The sequence below is a fragment of the Astyanax mexicanus genome, chromosome 19 (genome assembly GCF_023375975.1).
Source record: "Astyanax mexicanus isolate ESR-SI-001 chromosome 19, AstMex3_surface, whole genome shotgun sequence".
Taxonomy (NCBI): domain Eukaryota; kingdom Metazoa; phylum Chordata; class Actinopteri; order Characiformes; family Acestrorhamphidae; genus Astyanax; species Astyanax mexicanus.
The window spans coordinates 35,049,758-35,070,753 of NC_064426.1; the positions used below are offsets into that span (position 1 = coordinate 35,049,758).

The 20,996-nt window shown below is 38.8% G+C and overlaps 1 protein-coding gene across 3 annotated transcripts in view; it reads left to right on the forward strand.

Moving 5' to 3' along the window:
• spop (speckle type BTB/POZ protein) overlaps positions 1 to 20,996 on the forward strand; it is a 134,420-nt gene that overhangs the window by 71,107 nt on the left and 42,317 nt on the right. The window lies entirely within an intron of this gene.

Below are 20,996 nucleotides of genomic sequence, written 5' to 3' on the forward strand. Positions count from 1 at the left end.
AATGTTGACTTACTGGAACACTCAGGATTTCTCAGTGTACTGCTAACCACGGCTAGCCTTAGTGGAAATTTGGAAATCTAAGCTCACTGTAAATAAACAGAAGCACTTTACTCACCCAAATAAACAGGTTTCAGTAGAGAAATCTGTGTAGATTAACGTCCAGTGCTCGTTTGACTTCAACCTGTAGCCTGCTGCTAGCACCGGCTAGCAATGCTGGAGCATCATTAGCATTAAATGCTACAACAAGCTCCGTGGGATGAACCGCTAGCTAATATCGCCACCCAGTGGCGAGTCCTGCTGAATTAGAAGGAAACATTGTGACACCTTTGTTCCTTACTAGTGTTGCATAATGCGCCTTATAATTCAGTGCGTCTTATGTATGAAAATAGACCAGAAAATAGACTTTTATTGATGGTGCATTTTATACTTTGTAAAATACGTTTTCTCTTCTAGTTTTTATCTTATTTGTTGAATGTTTGTTTGCCTGCATGTAAGAATGGAATAGAATAGAATATCTTTATGTGCCATTAAATACAAAGTGTAACGAGATTAAGGTGCAAACCTGTCCAGTGTCATAAACAATAAAAAGATACAATAAAAGATAACAGTAACATGCAACAAACCAGATAACCAAATACAAATACAATACAAAAACACTGCTTTTTTAAACAATGAAATATTCTGCCTATATAAAATGCAAAAAAAAAAAAAAAGAAGTATATCATTGCAGTCTCAGGTTGTATAAAAATAAATGTTTAAAAAGTCCCATATCGTTCTATTTGGTGTTTGTACTGCGTGGGGGATAAAATCAATTTTTGAGTAGATATGTTCTAGTTTTAATAGTTCTATACCTAACTCAAAAATATGGTCTCCAGGGTAGGATTTGTCCGTAACAAATGTATTTTTGGGGGCTTTCTGAAGCCAATTTTTTAATTAATTAATTTATTTATTTTGCAGACCTCACAATCCTCTTCAGTTTGAACATTAATTGGAGTACATTTCCTCTCATGTCAGTATTTACTGAACCTGAGTCTCAGACAGCAGCAGAGCACGCAGCAGAGCTGGAACACTGTTCCTCAGGGCTTGAGTCAGAGCCTTCACGCCTAAAAGTTTATTTACTCTGCTAATGTTCCGATTTGTAGCTTAAATTATAGAACACCCCAACAGGATGTGTCCTCCAGCCCAACACAACTCCATCCAACAGGGAGCGTTCTGACTTTCATAAACTAATTCCGTTTTCAGATGACATGATGATGAAGATGATGCTACTTGGAAACATTTACATAAGAGCAACTGTACTGTAGACATGCTGTAGGTCTGTCATTTTTTTTTATCAATCCTGTTATGAAGTGGCATTGAATTCTGTTTCTTTTGGACTGCAGGAGATGCTGTAAAAGCTGATGAATCACATATTAGTTGTGTGTCCCAAGAAAGCAATGCACGTCTAAATAAAAGCTGTTGTCAGGGTTCTAATCGGTCATTGGTGCACCCTTTGTTTTTTGCAGCCAAGATAGCAGTACACCAGAAATTTACCTGAACACAACTTACTTCGAGACCACCACTCACATCGGCGTAGACATATTCATAAACTTTATGATCAATACAATCAAACGTGTTTGTTTAGTAATAATCAAGGTCTGTCATTTGTTTATTGAATTCTCGGATCATTGATTGCTGGTATTTAGTGCCGTTTAATTCTGTTTCTTTTGGACTGAATCACATATTAGTTTATTCTGTGTTCTGTTTATAGTCTGATGTAAAATTTGGGTTTGTGCACTGCTGCGTGTCCCAAGATAGCAATGAAAGTCTGACTGAAAGCTGTTGTCAGGGTTCTAATCAGTCATTGGTGCACCTTTGTTTTTAGCTGCCAAGATAGCAATAAACCAGAAATTTACCTGAACACACCTCATTTCCAGACCACCACTCACATCGGCGTAGACATATTCATAAACTTTATGATCAATACAATCAAACGTGTTTGTTTATTAATAATCAAGGTCTGTCATTTGTTTATTGAATTCTCAGATCATTGATTGCTGGTATTAAGTGGCATTGAATTCTGTTTCTTTTGGACTGCAGGAGATGCTGTATGAGCTGGTGAGTCGCTGTCTCCGTACATATTTGTTTTAAACCGGCTCTTATCCAGAGCAGATTGCAGCATTAGGAGTGTTGTACACTGCGTGCTACTGCCACATTGCCACAGTCTTCAGGAAACACGACTGTGGTGTAAGCCCTCTTCGTGGTTTACATCATGATTTTGCAAGATTTTTTTTTTTTTTATAACACTGCATGCTAGACTTTACCATATTCCATTTCTCTGAGGGTGGTAAACTCTAAAGAAAAAAAATATATATTTTTTTAAATTCTTGTTTTCCACATGTCCTCTTAGAAAACATTAGTGGGATTATGATATTTTGTTATTATGTCTTTTTAAACTTTTTGTGTTTGAGTAAGTGTGGTCTTGGATCTAATCCATATTCGATTTGTATGTGGTGCATGTGGTCTAAGCATTTTCTTAGCAATGCTAGGACGCTAGGTGGTGAAAAACTGCATTTGTATGATTTGTTTCTCTTGCGCCAGGCAAGTTTTAGATTGCTGTGAATAAAATTTGCTTTATGCGATATTGCACATCCAGCGATGTGATCATTGTGCATGCGCACATTGTGCTGACATTCTTTTCCCATAGCAAAGCATTGCTGATCAGCTCAAACACTGTGGAGTCGGAAACACTGTCCACTGGGAACTTCATGTTGCCCCCACGTTGCATTGCAACCCCACATTTTACACATCTGGAGAAGTGGGCAGCCGCTTTATCACCTGGGGAGTAATTGGGGGTTATGCTGCATTTACTCTGCTTCTTTGCGTCAACGAACTGTGATGTATCCCTTTTATTTTCAATGGGAAGCGGTGGCTCCGTCAGACACAGTCGTGCGGTACATCGTGAGTCTGGCACGCCGAGTCCAGGTGATGTGATGTGATGCAATGAAAAGTTGAGCTGAGGTGCACTTTATGCAAATGAATCTGTCCAGTGCGATGCATCTATCCAATCAGAGAGCAGGTGTTTGCCTGATATGTGTCCTCTTTTAACATTTTAGTTCCGCTTTCAAGTGTTCCAGAGAAGCATGGCAGAAAAGCTAATCATTGCAGTTTCAGGCCTTCTTTGTCCTTTTATGATGAATTCCTAATGATTTACAGAGACTCTGATCAGCGTAATACAGCGTTGTGGAAAGGTTGCCAAGATTGTTGGTGGGTTTTGAAAGTATTAATATATAATTAAATTGGAAAACTTTACTTTTGTTAGCTTAAATGCTGCTCAATAAAGGGTGTTATGAAGCACAATCTAACATTTATTTATATATATATATATATATATATATATATATATATATATATATATATATATATATATATAGTGTAAATTAGGGGTGGGCAATATGGCCCTAAAATAATATCACGATATTTCATGGTAGTTTTGCGATAACGATACTCTTGGTAATTGATATGACAAAACACTGAATTAAAAATATATATATATATATATTCTTAGACTAGAGTACTGCAACAAAATGAAATTAAATTGTATTGCTACATATGATATGAGATTTTAGAAATTACAAGAATTTTATCTGATTTGTAACAGAAGTCAATGATCCAGAATGTCACGATACTTATAATAGTGCACTCTAAATATCTCCATATATCCAGGATTAAAGTAAAATTAATGTTACTGGACAGATATAATCTGTCTCTAGTAGATACATAGTGGGAAATGAGAACAGTGTGGATTTTTATTTTGCTAAAAACAGTAAAAAAAAAAAAAAAAAAAAAAAAAAGTAGTACTCTGATGTGATAATTAGGGGTGTGTGATATGGTACGATATTTCAGGGTATGATATCGTTCACGATATAAAAAAATTATTGGCGGTATTAGAATTATTGCGTACGATACGATATGGCACACCCCTAATATAAATGCAGCATTAGGTGCATTGCTCAAGGAAGATTCAGCAGAGGATTGAACCAGCAACTTTTCTGCCCAAAACCTGCTTCTTTAAGCTCTATCCCTTTGCTAAAGCTATGACAGTAATAGTATAGCTTAGCAGTGAACACACTAATTACTAATAAACAGCAATTTTATAAACACACAATTAAACAGATCTGGAGCTCTTCGGCTAGCTTTAATTATATTCAGGCTCATCAGCCTGTAGTGCTTTTTACTGTGTGAACTTTCGCTAATGACAGCGCGCCACTGAGCTATTGTGTGTGTGTGTGTGTGTGTGTGTGTGTGTGTTGGTTATTAGAGAAGAAGGGGGAGAAAAGAAGAGCTGGCGCTCCTGCCCAAAACTCTCTTCAAAGAGATGGGAAGCGGAGGTGTGAGTCTTAGTCACGGATTCATCTTTCTGAAGCATCCCGGCTCGGAGCGAGTGGTGGGGGGGTGTGGGGGGATTGTGAGGGGAGGGGGGGGCAGGCTGAAAGAAAGAGAGGGAGATGAGAGGCTGAACAAGCTCGTATTTCATTTTCCAAATTTTCTCATTTTCTGCACCTTAATGGGCGAGACGCGCTCGCCGGCCGCGTCGGCCGCCCCCTCCATTCTCCTCTTCCTCTTCCGCCTCTTTCTGCTTTTGCTCCATCGTCCTCGGATCCCTCGTTCACTCGGGCCCTCCCTGGGGAGGCGTGGGGACCTGCTGAAGCCCTTCGCTGTCGAAAATGCAGCCCCTGACAGCGCTGTTGTGAAACATGAGGGTGGCGGGGTTTGCGAGAGAAGGAGGGGAAAAATGGCAGCAGAAATCGGTTCTGGATCATTTAGAATCCAATTTAATCCTGCCCTCCTCCTGAAGGGGTGGAGGTGGGTGGAAAAAAATAAAAAGAGTGCGAGTCAGAGAACGAGAGAGAGAGAGAGAGAGAGAGAGGGATCAAGAGAGTGTAAAGGGGTGAGAGAGGAAAGAGGGAGAGAAATAATAACAAAGTAAAGTGCTTTAATTAAGAGGGCTGTGTGTCAGCAGAGGCACAGTGCATTACAGCTGCTGTTTATAGAGTCTATGTGTCTTATGAATATGTGTGTGTGTTGTATTTATGCGTGCGTGCATGTTTAGGGCAGGTATGGGGGGATGTTAGAAAAGACTAAATAATGGCTCATTTGTCTACCAAGGGTGTTTCCGCTTTGCAATACATTCATAAATGAATAATATGGTAATATGGGATGGGCAATATTACAGTAAGACATCAGTATATGTGTGTGTTATGAATCATTGGCACCAAGCATGTCACCAGGGTTGCACTAATTAGTTGCTAGCTTTGACTGCCAGGCAGATAGATAACCTACATTTCCATATTTTTCGCACTATATAAGGGTTATAAGTTGCATTATGTGAAAATAGTAAGGAACAGAGGTTTCCTGAAGTTTTCTTTCTAATTCAGCAGGTATCACGGCTGGGTGAGGGGGGGGGGGGGGGGGCTGGGGGGCTGGGTGGTAACAAGGTTAATTAAGCTAAGCTAAGTACACAAAACTGCAATTCTTAAAAAAAAAAAAAAAAAAGGCATTTTCTTTTAAAGTCAAATGAGGACTGGATGTGAATCTACCCAGATTTCTCTCCTGATCACTGTTTATTTGGGTGAATAAAGCACTTCTGTTTATTTACAGTAAGCTTAGATTTCCATATTTCCACTAAGGCTGGGTGCAGCAGCATTAGCATTGTAAATGCAGCCCAACAGCACTACACTGAGGAACCCTGAGTGTTCAAAGAAGCCAGGGTTATATTAGCTAGGAGTTGGTCCCACAAAGCATGTTTTAACACAGTAAACACTACTACAACACTACAGTCTGATATACTCACCTCTGAACGTCGGATGCTAATAATGCTAATACTGCTCCAGTCTTGGTGCTGGAGAACTAAACTGAAACTCCTGTATAAAGCTACACTTTAGTAAAGTGGCTTTACTTCTACTTACTACTCAATTAAAAACCTCTGGAATATAATCAAGAGAAAGATGGTTGATCAGAAGCCATCAAAAAAAGCTGAACTGCTTGAATTTTTGCACCAGGAGTAAAGGCATAAAGTTATCCAAAAGCAGTGTGTAAGACTGGTGGAGGTGGAGAACATGCCAAGATGCATTAAAAAACTGTGGTTGAAAACCAGGGTTATTCCACCAAATATTAATTTCTGAACTCTAAAAACTTTGTGAATATAAACTTGTTTTCTTTGCATTTTTTTTGAGGTCTGAAAGCTCTGCATCTTTTTTGTTATTTCAGCCATTTCTTATTTTCTGCAAATAAATGCTAAATGACAATATTTTTATGTGGAATTTGTGAGAAATGTTGTCCGTAGTTTATAGAATAAAAACAACAATGTTAATTTTACTCAAACATATATATTTAAATAGCAAAATCAGAGAAACTGATTCAGAAATTAAAGTAGTATCCTCATTTTTTTCCAGAGCTATATATATTTATTTTTACTCATTTCTAATGGATCTGAATGGCGTTGTAGAAAGTGGAGAATGACTCGTATAGAACTGAATGGTGGTTAAAAAGTGCAGAGCCGGGGAATCTGAATGAATTAAGTGAATTGTATCATTGCAGGCATGTGGCTGTTCATGCATTTCTCTGCGCTGGTCGTTTTGCGGCCCTGTTGTACGCTCTGTATATTAGCTAATAAAACACTGGGGCTGTGATAAATGTGGAGATGCGCTCGCGCTCGTCCCCCTGGGTTGATGAAGGAATTGGAGAGTTAACTGTAGAATGGATTGCTGTAGCTAAAGGCCTGGGTGTATTTAGAGCTCTATAGCTTCATAGCCTGTCCCTCTATCGATCCTGTCAGGCGGTTATTCAAATGAATTTGCGCTGTCCATTACAGCCTGGGCTCATGCTTTATAGCCCATTTGACTTTATAAAGCTGTAAAGCAAGGGAATCGCTGCTTTAGCATGAATATTTATGTGCACACAGAGGGTTATTCATGCCTTGCTTTGCGAAGTTCTCTAATATCGTTGGTGCTAGTCTTTTCTTCTTCTTAAATCAAGATTGTGTAGAATTGTTCGTTGCATGAGGCAGGTTGCCAGATATTTATTAAAGGTCTCTTTTTTTTTCTTTCTTTCTTTTTCCTTTTCGGACTATCTGCCTTCGCGTTCTCCTCAGTATGAAGCAGAGAAGATGGGTAGAGGTGGATGGAAGCTTTGACATTTATTGAAATGGTCGCTCAAGGGCTAGACAGTAATCACTGGAGGATTATTCACAAGGTTGTTGGTTGGAAACCCACCTGCAGTAAGCAAGCTGCCAATGATGGGTTTTAAGCAAGGAACTTATCCCCTTTCTGCTCTAGGGTTCTTTTAAAATGGCTGACCCATGAAAAACAATCGTATTAAAACAGTGAAAATAAATTAGTTTCCATGAAGAACCTTTTTTTCACTTATTTTTCTTTTTAAAAAAACACAGCATGTACAAAAAGGAAAAAAGGAATATTTATGATAGAAAACACCCTAAAATAATACAAAAACAAAAAAAATATCATTGTGAAATGTAGCTAAAACAAAACAAAGAAAAATAAAGTCAAGAACCATTTTTGAGGGGAAAAAAAAGCAAAAAAAAAAAAAAATCTATTTTTAAATTTTCAATTAAAAAGTATTTACTCAGCTAGCCATGTACAGCTTGTGTCTCTCGGTTGGAAAGCAAAGAGTAAGGGTGCTTTCACACCTGAAAGTCCGGGCCGTGGTCCGAACTAAGGTTCATTTGTTTGCTACATTGTATATATTTGGTCAGCTTATTTTTGTTTTCACACTGCAGTTTAGGGAGTGCACTAAAGACCTTTGTATGATACTCCTACACCCTTTCATCATCACTCACGTAACTTGACGCTGATTGGTTTTAGAAGGACATGCGTCTGACGTTGGCGTGTTGACAATTCAGCGGTTGGTTCGTTCGGCGGGAGCCGAAGCCTTTCCAGGATCAGGATAAATTGAATGAACAGATTAATTTCGTCTTCATAGTAGTGCTGCTGCTATTTTGGTTTTTATAGCAGCAGCAGCAACTTCAGGCATGGTACTCTAGGGTAGTTCAAATTCGCCAAACGAATGTGCTTTTCCTGAAGCAACTGTATTGCCGCCGACAGATAAGGAGGAAAAGAACGGTTATTTTCCTTCTTCTGCTGTCGTTGCTGAGGACCGCCTGCTCAGCTTCCTGTAATTCGTCCCAAAGTTCGAACCATCCAGACAAGCGCTTTCACACTGCTGGCGAACTGGACCATGATTCAGAAGATCCAGACCGAGACCACCTCTCTTGGTTGGACTAAAATCTGGTCCTCTGGTCCGGACCGTGGTTCGCGGCCCTTTTCACACCTGCTACTTTGGTTCGGACCAAACTGAAAAGTCCGAAAGTCCGGACCAAACGAGGCAGGTGTGAAAACACCCTTAGTGAAACGTTTGTAAACGGATACTGATAAGACATTATTTTGTTACTTTATGTGAGTAGAGCATAAAAAATTAACTTAAACTTGCCCTTTCTATGCTCTCCTTATTGACTCTTCTTGCTTGCTGTGTCCCCACTGTCCCTACGATTCATCTCTGAGCTCTACTGAGGGTGGGAGATGAACCTGCTGCTGCCGCTGCTTAAATAATCACACACGAGGAGTAAATCTAAAAAAAAAAAATAAGTGTCCATTCTTTCATATTATCTGTCTGCTTTCAGGTACTTTTTCTGCTCTTTATTATTTTCTTCTTCACATGACCACTTCCCAGTTTAAAAAAAAAAAATATATATATATATATATACAGTATATATATATATATATAATATATATATATATATATATATATATATATATATAATATATATATATATATATATATATATATATATATATATATATATATATATAATATATATATATATATATATATATATATATATATATATATATATATATTTTTTTTTTTTTTTTTTTTTTTTTAACGCATTTTTTTGGAGCGTATCTCTGCTGCTGCTGCTGCTGGCTTCAGGCTCATTTGTTTGATCCACAGCCGTGACGATGGAGCTCTGTCACTTATTGTATTTGTCCAGCCTGTTTTTTACATGGCTTTATTTGACATTGCAGAAAATTGAACAGGCGCTGATTTAAAATTGTACACAGTGTCACAGTCCGTATGTTTCAGATTTACTCTGAAAGTGATCATTTGTATACGCAGCTTCGTTTTTTTACTTGACATGCATTTTTTTTTTTGTTCATAAGGCCTGGTGTAAAAGGGCCTTAAGCATTTTCGTTTAATTTATAGGAGTAAAAATGGTTTTAATTTGTCCTTACAGGGGCAAAGAAAAAACTGATTCAATTTAAAATGAATTAGAAATTTTCTGTCTAATTTTTTTCAGTAATTTGTCTCAACACCAACATTTTGTTTTTTTCTTCCTCTCTTCTTCTCTCCCCCCATTTTTGTCTGAATATTTTTAGTTGCCAAATATTCAGTGCATTCCTGGTCTGTAAGCTTTTAGATAAGGTGCTCAGAAATGCGGATGAAATGACCGAGTGAATGAGTTCAGATAGAAGGCTTCATCCATATTTGCGTCCTTCATTAACTTGGAGCACAAATGAGCCTTTAGATTGTAAATCATCAGTGATTCGCTCTGGTTATCTACTTTATTCACAGCTTTTATCTGCTGAGCTGCACAGATAATTGTTGTAGCGACTAGACACTTAGCTAAGCACCTATGTAGTTCATGTTAACCACACTGGTTTACACCTTTTTATTATTTTCATATCCTCTTGCATATTTGATAAAAGTAGTTTTACAGCAGTTTCACTGTGCAGTATGATGTAATGAAGCTGAGTGAAAGCAGAGCTGTTCCAGGGCCTGTACAGAATAATGAACCCATCAGGGTTAAAGGGCAGGCCTGTCCAGTGCCCCTCCTTCACTCATCTGCCCCCGTTTGCTCTGTGGAGCAGCTGTGGCAGGGCAGAGGTGTGTGTGTGTGTGTGTGTCTGGAGCAGAGCCGCTGGTTTCGTCATGTTTGGGCTGGGGTTCAGTTCGAGGGCTGGAAAGCCGCTCTGTGTTCTGGCAGCTTTATTGGCGCTGGCAGCGTGCCACACCGCTGTTAACCTCACACAATGCCCACTGACTTCACACACCAGAGGCACGGCTGCTGGCACAGGATACATGACGCTTATATAGTCCCAGTCATTTGTATAGCTGTGTGACATGAACTCAAAATATCATGCAAGAAATAGTGGTTGAATAGTGAGGTTAACATGAGCTAGTCAGTAAATGGTGTTTGCTGTTACATTAGTGTTGTTAAAAACGTTATATAATAAACTCAAACAACAAACAGGCAACGAGAGGCGATATTGAGTAAAAAAAATATATATATATCTCAATATTCTTTAAATATGAGTGATTATGATTTTTTTTTATTCGTAAACAGACAGCACCATTTACATTAAATAAAAAATGTTTTTATAATTATTTATTTATTATTATTTTTTTTATATAAATAGTAATCTACTTTACACCAACAACTAGATCATTACACAATTCTCCTGATTGCTTAATTCTAAAGATTAATAAATTAATTTGGCTAAGTAATATAAAACGTGTTTTTTAAAGCAACAGTAGTAAGAAACAAGGGTAAAAAATAAAATAAAATGTAAATTCCTAAATAAAAAAGCGCTGGATGTTAATCTACACAGATTTCTCTCCTGAAAACTGTTTATTATGGTAAGTAAAGTGCTTCTGTTTATGTACAGTAAGCTTTGATTTCCAAATTTCTCCAGCACTAAGGCTGAAGCATTAGCTTTAGCCTCTAACCGCTAGCCGCCCGACAGCGATACGCTGAGTAAACCCTGAGTGCTCCGGTAAGCTAGCGGTTCGTCCCACATAGCTTGTTTTCACACTGTAAACACGCAGACTACAGTCCAATATACTCAGCTCTGAACGCCTCAGTTAGCTGCTAATGCTAATTCTGCTCCAGCAGTGCTAGCTGGGGTTAGCAGCAGGCTACAAGCTGATAACACTACTGATAGCTGATAATTACTTTAAAAATCCACAAATATATATAAAGAACAGGTCAGTTTTTGGGTATAATTAAAATTGACACAGTTTTCCCACATTGTAGGAGGAAAGTGAAACTGGGAGGAAAATGTTTGCTTCATCTTTAGTATGTATAGTGTTTTGTGTACTAATCTGCCAAACCCACGCTATTAAGATTATTAAGCCTATATTGCATATACCTCACAGTGTAAGTGTGTTGTATGGAATTGGGTTGCACCCCTGCAGTGCACAGATGCATGCAAAATGCATTGAGTGGGATCAAAGGGATACCAATAGAAAAGCTGTTTGGCTGGTTGCGTCTCTGTGGCTGTCTGCCTGTCTGCAGGTCTAATGTGTGAATGAGTTCACTCGGCTGCTGCTGCTGCTGCTGCGTAGGGTAATGTAATTTGAGTGCTGCTATTATTTCCAACCTTCAGATTATCACAGCTGTTTGCAATGTGTTTACCACAGCAACTCATATCACAGTGGCAATAAAAATGATGCATCTTGCACCTTTTGTAGCTTTGTAAATAGATTCAGTTAGACGTTTGCTCTTGAAGATCTAATGTGCGTGAGGCACTAATGCATATTAAAGTGGATTCTGACGGAATTCTGCGCTGTTAAGACCAATTCAGATTGTTCTAAAGGGACTGGTGATATATATACACATCAGTCAAACATAACGTTATAACCTCCTCATTGTTTCTACTCCTATTGTCCAATTGTTCAGCTAATCTAAGCATATAGAATTGTGTAGTTTTATATAGAATGCTACACTATGTGTGCTAGTGTGCTACAGCTTCAGATAGTTGTTTAAAAAGTGCAATTAAACGTGCAATTAACGGCATATTGTGCAATAACAACTCTATTCTACTTGCTGGGTGTTTTTTAGTCACTACAGTGTCATGAAAAAGTAGTTCCCTCCCTACAGATTTCTTTAGTTTTTTGCTTTTTTGTCATAATGACATTTTTTTGATTATCTAAAAAACAAAAGGTTTCCGGCTTGTCTGGATGGATCCAGTCTGGATGGACCCAGACCATCAGACTACCACCACCATGTTTCACGTTCAGTCTGATATTCTTTTTCTGAAATTATGTATTTCTTTTTTTTTTTTTTTTTTTTTTAACATCAGTCCAAAGAATATTTACCCAAAGTTCTGGGGATCATCAAGACGTTTTTGGTAAATGTCTTTTTTATCTTGGAACTCTCCCATGGATACCATTTTAGACCAGTCTCTTTCTTATTATTGAATCATTAAAATCATTAAAAATATATTTGCACACCTTAACTGAGGCACATGAGATCTGCACTTCTTTAAATTATGTTCTGGGTTCTTTTGTGACCTCCTAGATGAGTTGTCCATGCCCTTTTGGAATTATTTTGGTCGGCCGGTCACTCCTGGGAAGGTTCACCAGTGTTCCGTGTTTTCTCTATTTGTGAAGAATAGCTCTCACTGTGGTTCTCTGGAGTCCCAAAGCTTTAGCCTGGAACATTTCCAGACTGATAGATGATCAATGGCTTTGTTTTCTCATCTGTTCTGGAATTTCTTCAGATCTGGGCAGAATGTGTTGCTTTTTGAGATCTTTTAGCTGCTTCACTTTGTCGGTGACCTGTATTTGTTTATAAACTCCTCAGCGCTGTGTTCACTTACATAAAGCCTGTATTAAGCCCAGAATTGTCTGTTTTTATAAACTAACCACACATTAGACAGTATTTCTATTAATCAGCATTTCACAGCGCTGTCCTTATTATGTTATTAAGGTACAATAATGTTAATCTCATTGATTTGTTATAAGTTAAATTAACCTTCTCTCGGCTCCACTGCTAACGTGTCCTCGGCTGAGACGGTGCAGCATTAAAGACGTGCTGTTGTGGGACGCAAGAGCGAATACACGCTGTCCAGTCTAAAGTGCTCCATTATTATTTGCACATTTTTCTCGTAAGTTATCGCTCTTTTCCCTTGCCGCTTCAAAATACCCTTTTCTCAACTAAAACCAAGTCCTTGTCCTGTTTTGATCTGTGAGCACGGCATTGTTTAAAAGGCAATGAAAAAACGTTCATCAAAATATATTTAAAACTTTTAAAAACAATAAATGGACAGCTTGAAACCAGTGATTAAATATTGGTAAGGCTTTGGTTTAGTGTGCTAGCTAGCTAGTGCAATAGGTAGTCCTGATGCATGTAATCTAACTGAACTATAATATGTATTTATGTTTACAGTACATTTACTACTATGTAGTGCTTGGCTGAATCGTTCAAGCTGTAACAGACGCCTCATTAATTAAAGCCTTATTGAACCTGGTGTCACTCTGAAGCACATTGGCATGACTGTGAGCGGTAATTAGCAGGACAGCACTGAAGCAGCAGATAGAGATTAGGAGAAGAAGATAGTTTGGAACATTGCTGTAATGTAAGTGTGAGTGCAGTACCTGTTTTGTCCAGGTGGTGGGGGGTTGTGGTATTGGTGATGGGGATTTGGGTGTTTTATAGGCTCAGCAGGGGGGGCCGGATGGGGTCGGGTGTTGTGCTGTATTGTATCGAGTGTGTGAGCAGCAGGAGAATTACTGGAGCTTGATAGAGTGTGAGGTATCGATGAATGTTTACTGTATTAGATTGTATTGATGCGTCCTGAGAGGATGTCGATACCCACACGCCTTAGTGCTGACACTCCACTACAGCCGCCGCTCCTCAATTAAGATTAGACTGTGTTTCTTGTGTTTTACAAGTAGAGATCGTAATGATCCCTTGCTTACTCTCTCTCTCTCTCCCTCTCTCACTCAGATTTCTCTCTCTCTCTCTCTCTTACTCTCTGTCTCCCTCTCTCCCTCTCTCACTCAGATTTCTCTCTCTCTCTCTTACTCTCCGTCTCCCTCTCTCTCTCTCTCTCTCTGTTTCTCTTTCTCTCTCTCTCTCTCTCTCTTACTGTCTGTTTCTCTCTCTCTCTCTCTCTCTGTTTCTCTCTCTCTCTCTTACTGTCTGTCTCTCTCTCTCTCTCTTTCTCTCTCTCTGTCTCTCTCTCTCTCTTACTGTCTGTCTCTCTCTCTGTTTCTCTCTCTCTCTCTTACTGTCTGTCTCTCTTCTCTCTTACTCTCTCCCTCTCTGCATATCTCTCTTTATATATGTATGTATCTGTATTTTTTCTATCCTTTTTTCTTGTATTTCTTTCTTCTTTCTTTCTTTCTTCCTTTCTTTCCCCCTTTTTGTAAGTATGAACCATATGCTTTTGTATTTATATTTTATCCTTATTCTTATATTCTATCCTACCCCTTTATCTCCCTCTTTCTCACTCTGTCAACCCTGTTTCTCATTGAATTAGACTGTAGAACTGGTTATGATAAAGAGAAGCTGGTGTCATTGTCTCTCTCTCTCGCTCTCTCTCTCTATCTCTCTCTCTCTCTCACACACACACACACACACACACACACACACACACACACACACTGTATACACAAAATATATTACTGTCGCCTATATATTTTTCCACGTCTAAGCTAATGTGACCTGCCCTTTTGACTCTCTCTCTCTCTCTCTCTCTCTCTCTCTCCCTCCCTCACTCTTCCTCTCCCCCCGTCTTTCTTTTTCTCTGTGTGCACGCGTGTGTGACCTTCTGTTTCACTCTTCCACTTCCAGCACACTGGCAATAAAGAGCCCCAAAGCCCATAGCTAGGACCTGAATATGGATGATATAACTCTCTCTCTCTCTCTCTCTCTCTCTCTCTATCTCTGTCTCTCTCCCTTTATTCTTACACTTGCTCTCTCTCTGGTCCTGCTTCTCTTCGGAGAGTCAGATGCTTTGTCAGCAGCCTCTAAAGTCTGACCTGATTGGCTGAATGCCACCAGGCCTTTGCCCTCCCTTAACTTTGATTGGTTGTTTTCCCGGACGACCCACAAGGAGGGCAGGTCTCTGAGCTCTGACCCTCTATACTCCCTAAAGATCAATCAGACAGAGAGAGAGAGTGAGAGTCTCCATCTCTCCGCTCTCCCTCCCCTCGTACACTCTCTTTCTTTCTTTTCTTTTTTCTTTCTTTCTTTCTTTCTTAATTTCTTTCTTTCCTTTTGTTTTTTACTTTTTTTCTTGGTATTTCTTTATGATGTTTTCATTTTATTTTTTCTTAGTTTCTATTGCTTTTATATTTTTTTCTTGTCTTCTTCCTTTTTCAGTTTTTGTTTTTTGTTTAGTTTTTCTTTCTTTTTCTTTGTTTATTCTTCCTTTACTTTATCTTTGTATCTTGTCTTTTTGGTTTTTCTTTTTTTCTTTCTTTCTACTTGTTCTACTGTTTTCTTTGTTTCTTTTTTGTGCTTTCTTTTTCTCTTTTTAATTTATTTTAATTTATTTCACACATCTTTTTGTATTTCATCCATTCTGTTTTTTTTTTTTTTAACTTTTTCCCCTCCTCGCCTTGTCTCTCTTACTCTCTCCCTTATCGTTTCTTCTGCTTTTCTTTGTATTTTTCCCTTCTTAAGTCTCTCTCTCTCTCTCTCTCTCTCTGTCTAATGCTCCCCTGCGGAGAGGATCAGTGTCATTATCAAACTCTCACCATGTACGACATGGAGCATTTCACACTGCATTAGTACGTACGTACACACACACACACACACACACACACACACACACACACTGAGCTTTAGAAATATAAGAAATACAAGTGGAGCTAAGAGTTCAGCAAACCATTACTACGTCACAGATCTTCTGCTCACAGCTTCTCTACCAGTTACAGAGGGAGGAATAAGTCAGGCTTGAGTTAATTTGATTTTGTGTTTGTGAGAAGAACAGCAGCTCCTGTGTTGTGATGAACTTACAGTCACTCGTTGTGAGTGTGTTAAGATTCAGACCTGCGGCAGTAACGCTGAGAGATTCAGCTCTGTAGGTTAATTTAGCTCAGATGCCTGACTGACTTCTGTCTGATCTTCTCTCCTGCTTTAAATTACAAATACTCTCATCTCATCTGAGGACTCCTGAGTCTGAGCTGAGAAACAGCTGTGAAATTAAAATCATAGTTTCGGAAAAAAAACTGATTTGCACAGTTTTCCTTTGCATGTTAAATGCAGTTCATCACCTAAGACTGTTTCTCCTTTACTATTACTTTCATTATTTTCAGAACAAAACACACAAGAATATAGTTTATTAACAGTTCCCTCTAATTATAAGAAGGATTTGGATCAGAAAACCATAAGCATTGGTTTGTATGCACAAAATGCCTAATGGTAAAAAAAAACTAAAGTTGCTTTTTCCGGTGAACAATCAATTAATCAATCAATCAATCAAGCAATCAATCAACCTTAATTTAAACTTAGAGTTCATTGAGGGTGGCCCTCATTTAAAATGTAGCCGAGCCAATACACAGGGAAGGGAGTGTCAGAGTAAAAGAATAAATTAAAAAAAGACCCAGCATTTTAATAAAACATAATATATTTTAAAATAAGACATAAACCAGATACGATAAAAAATAAGAAATTAGTAGAAATCATAAAATTATAGGTAAGAAAATTAAAGGTACAAAAAATGGTAAGAATGCAAGTGCAGATGAATAAATTAAACTAAGAACATAAAGGTGTAAAAAACAATAATAAGAAGAAACAATATATAAAAGGAAGGTTAGAAGTCGGCTAAAACAAACCAAAATGAAAAAGGTTAACTAAAAATTATATAATATATATATATATATATATATATATATATATATATATACACATATATATATATATATATATATATATATATATATATATATATATATATATATATATATATATATATATATATATATATATATATATATACGTATATATATATTTGTGTGAGCTGAGCTTTATAGTTTTCCAGTTTAGTAAAAACCTATTAGTACCTGAAGGGTGATCCAATTACTGGAGCGAGTCTGGTAAGTTATTATTACGGTTATTATTAATAACTTCACTATAAACTTCACTATATATTTTTGGAGAAGTGAGCAAAAAAAAAAATACTATTGTACTGTAATACTATTCTACCACCTCAGTCCACTTTTTTTTTTATAAGTTAGTTATAGTTCTGTATCTCTCAGCTTGTCCAGAAATTCATGTGTAACTCAAATGCCTCAAAACCATTAGCCAGTAGATAATTGGATGGCTAATGTACATTACATTACATTACATTACATTACATTACATTACATTACATTTAGCAGATGCTTTTGTCCAAAGCGCCTTACAATAGTGAAGTTCAAAAGTAATAGAAGTTAAAGGTAAAAAACATTTTTAGACAGAGCTTAAAGGAGGTCAAATGAAAAAAAAAATAGGATAGAGGAGTGAAGGAGGGGAAGAAGGAAATGAGGTTAGAAGTAGTTAGTTTGTTAGAGGTGTTATGAGAGTAAGTGCTCTTTGAAGAGCTCTGTCTTCAGGAGTTTATTAAAGATAGTGAGAGATTCTCCTGATCTGGTAGTAGAAGGTAGTTTGTTCCACCATTGGGGAACTCTGTATGAGAACAGTCTGGATTGCTTTGTGTGAGTGTTTGGCAAAGCCAGGCGACCTTCACTGGAGGAGCGCAGCCCATACTGTAACCCATACTGACTGCTCTAATCTTTAATATCTTAATATCCTAATATTCTTAATGTGAGTTCTTAAGATCCTTTCAGATCTCTGAAGGTACTGCAGTGTTACACTGCTGTAATATCTGCTGCTCTACTCCAGCAGCTCTCTCTGCACAGCTCTGATCACGCCGGCTGGCTTTTAGCATGGCTGCAGGTTAGTGCTTCATCCTGCTGTCCTGCAGGGCCGCCGGGGCAGGGGCCACGTCCGGCGAGACCACCCGGCTCGCACTTTCTCTTCTGCACACACACACACACACACACACTTACTGGTCACTTCAGCGACTGCTGGGCTCTATTAGTGGCCATGGAGGACTGACCCTGATTGGCTGGTCGCCACCACAACTTCACTCTGCCCAAACTTTGATTGGCCAGTGACCAGGCCAGTCCCCAGACCGGTCCCCGATGAGAGCTATAACACACAGACACAACTAAAAGCCCTGCACTGTCCCCCCGAGACCCTCAGAAGAAGACCACTCTTCCTATTCACCCCTCTCTTTTACATTCTGTCTCTCTGTCAATATGTCTGTGTGTCTCTCACACGTCTTCTCACCAGCTCTTATCCCCCGAATCCAGTGAGTAGGAGCGGGAATGAAATTAGTCAGCGCTTGTTGAGGATTTGCTCGACTTCTTCTGCTTTTTCTGTCCGTCAGGATAAATATATTCCTTCTGTTGTGAAATGGGGAGTTTCAGCCGTGGGGTCGCTTCAGTTGGTCTGGCTTTAAATCAGAGGAAGTGCAGGGAGTGGAAGAGTGAGACGGAGGATTTTGGGAAATTGGCAGTGCGGCTGAGAAGAGGTGCAAGAAGTGGGAGAGAGGAGGGAGGGAGGTGCTTCTGCTTATAATGTGATTTAGAGGAGCTCAGGCTGACATGATGGTCAGATAGAGAATCTAGTGTGGAGTTTAGCAGAATTATGTGGTCAAATGACATGTTTATGATGATTGTCTGAGGCTTAATGACTCAATGCCTGGAGATTCATATGTTCATATGTTCATATGTTACACACTACAGTTTAGTAAGTGCACTGAATCCTTCTCTTTAATTTTGTCGTCATTACCTTTATAGGCCTCTAGTTGTCTGTGTATTATTATGTATACCTGCTGCTACTGGGTGTCCAGAATAAATAAAGCATCCATCCATCCATCCATCCATCCATCCATCCATCCATCCATCCATCCATCCATCCATCCATCCATCCATCCATCCATCCATCCATCCATCCATCCATCCATCCATCCATCCATCCATCCATCCATCCATCCATCCATCCATCCATCCATCCATCCATCCATCCATCCACCCACCCACCCACCCACCCACCCACCCATCCACCCACGTGCGCCTAATGTATGAATTCTGGTTGTGTGGTATAAGGCGCCCCCTACTGGAGACATGGCGTTTCTGCACTGTGCCTACGGGATCCAGTGGCTCGCAGTGGTGTATAATGACATCACATTTGTCCTGTGTGGGCATCCATACACCAATTACAGTAGAAAAACATGGCGACACTCTTGTTTATTTCCATGTAGGCATCCTTAGTAGTGTATAACATTAAAATAAGGAAAAATAGACGCCACGCTTTAAAAACGCGATTCACGCTTCACACAGTTTTTGTATGCACAGATTTACAATATTGTTAGGGATACTAAAATAATGTTTTATGACTTTTTTTTTGAGAAAGTGAAGTTTAGGTGTATGTCTAAGCCGGAAGCTGGTGTGTTTTAGGAGAGGGAGGCAATGCCAGGCTAGTTACGCCACCATCTGGGCGTCCTTGAGGCTGAAATCGCCCAAGAGTCGGACACTGTATACTTTTGCAAACAATGTTCCCAATAAGTAAACCAATTTTTGTGATCTGAATCACTTTTGAGCCGACTTGTCAAGCAAGACAGTGGTGTAAGTTCCTCAGAACATCCAAACATCACACAGATTGCTTGATAATTCACAATATTTCCGCATCAAGTGAATCAAAACACAAAACTAAGACTCCAAACTTTGGAGGAAAACGCATCGATACATCAGCTCACAGACGCCTTGTGCTGACAGACATCACCATAGGAGTGATGAGGAGAAAGAGCGCCATCTACTGTACCCACTCAGGGAGATCAAGGCCAGTTGTGCTCTCTCGGGGCTCCGGCAGCTGATGGCAAGCTGAATAACCCAGATTCGAATCGGCGATCTCCCGATCGTAGTGGCAGCGCTTTAGACTGCTGTACCACTTGGCACCTGAGACTACTATATTTCTAGTAATTTGGCAAAATACGAGAAGCATTTATTTTTCTAAATAAGAATATTTAATAACAGTATTATTATTAATTTTTGCCTAGGTTTAAGATGTGTGGCAGGTGGCAGGTGGCCATTTTATACAACTAGACAAAATTACATTCTATATAAAATTGCAAGATTTTTTTTTTGAGTGAAGCGTTCAAGGGTGATGGATCCTTATGATCCTGGTGAACGAGAGATTGGATTGTGTGCGTGCTCATTCTCCTGAATGTGGCTCACACCCGAGTAATGGCCTCTCTCTCTCTCTCTTTCTTCCTCACTCTCTCACTTTTCTCTTGCGTTCTCATCGCCATGGAATTGCTCTATGGAATTATTTTTTTTTTTGGTTAAATTTTGGGTTTGCTCTTCTCTGCACATTAAATGACACTTACTGTGTGGAATATGACTTTCATCTCTCTCTCTCTCTCTCTCTCTCTCTCTGCCTCAGTTACGGCCCTGTTAAGAGTCGGAGTGTAAAATCTCTTTAACACACCATTTAACTTCACACCGGGTCTGAACATTGAGGTGTGGGAATGGGAATGATCATCATCATCATCATAAGTGCTAAATGCTCCACTCTGAAAAGCTGAAATCCTGTAGAAGAAAAAGGAGGTTAACAAGTTTTAACCCAAGAAAGATTTTTTTTTAATGAATTAAGCAGAACACTGTGATTTTTTTCATAATCCATATGTACCATGAATGGCACAACAATTTCATAACTTGTTTTTTAACATTTTATTCCAGAAGTCATGACTAGTTATTTGGACGGCAATTTTTTTTTATTAAAGCTTTTACTTGTTAAAGAAGAACTCTGGCTTTTGTTGTAGTAAAACATGATAAAAGTTCTTACCTTTGATGACACCCTTCAGACTGGGTGACACAGGGCATAATTTGCCCTGATAAAATGATTTTACCACCGTTATCCAGCTCAAAGTAGCTCCACACCTCCTTGCTAGAATCTGGAGATCTCTGAAATTTAAAATGAGGCATTAATAACTTAAAAAGTGCAGAAGAATTTAAAAACCAATATTTTTTATCCTATAACATGAGCTCTAGCTCCGAGCGCCGCCATTACTCCTGGTGTCGGCTGCTACACTATTCTCACAAGATAACACCTCATAACATATACAAGTGTGGGTGTTCTCAGGTCATTCCTCAAGAAC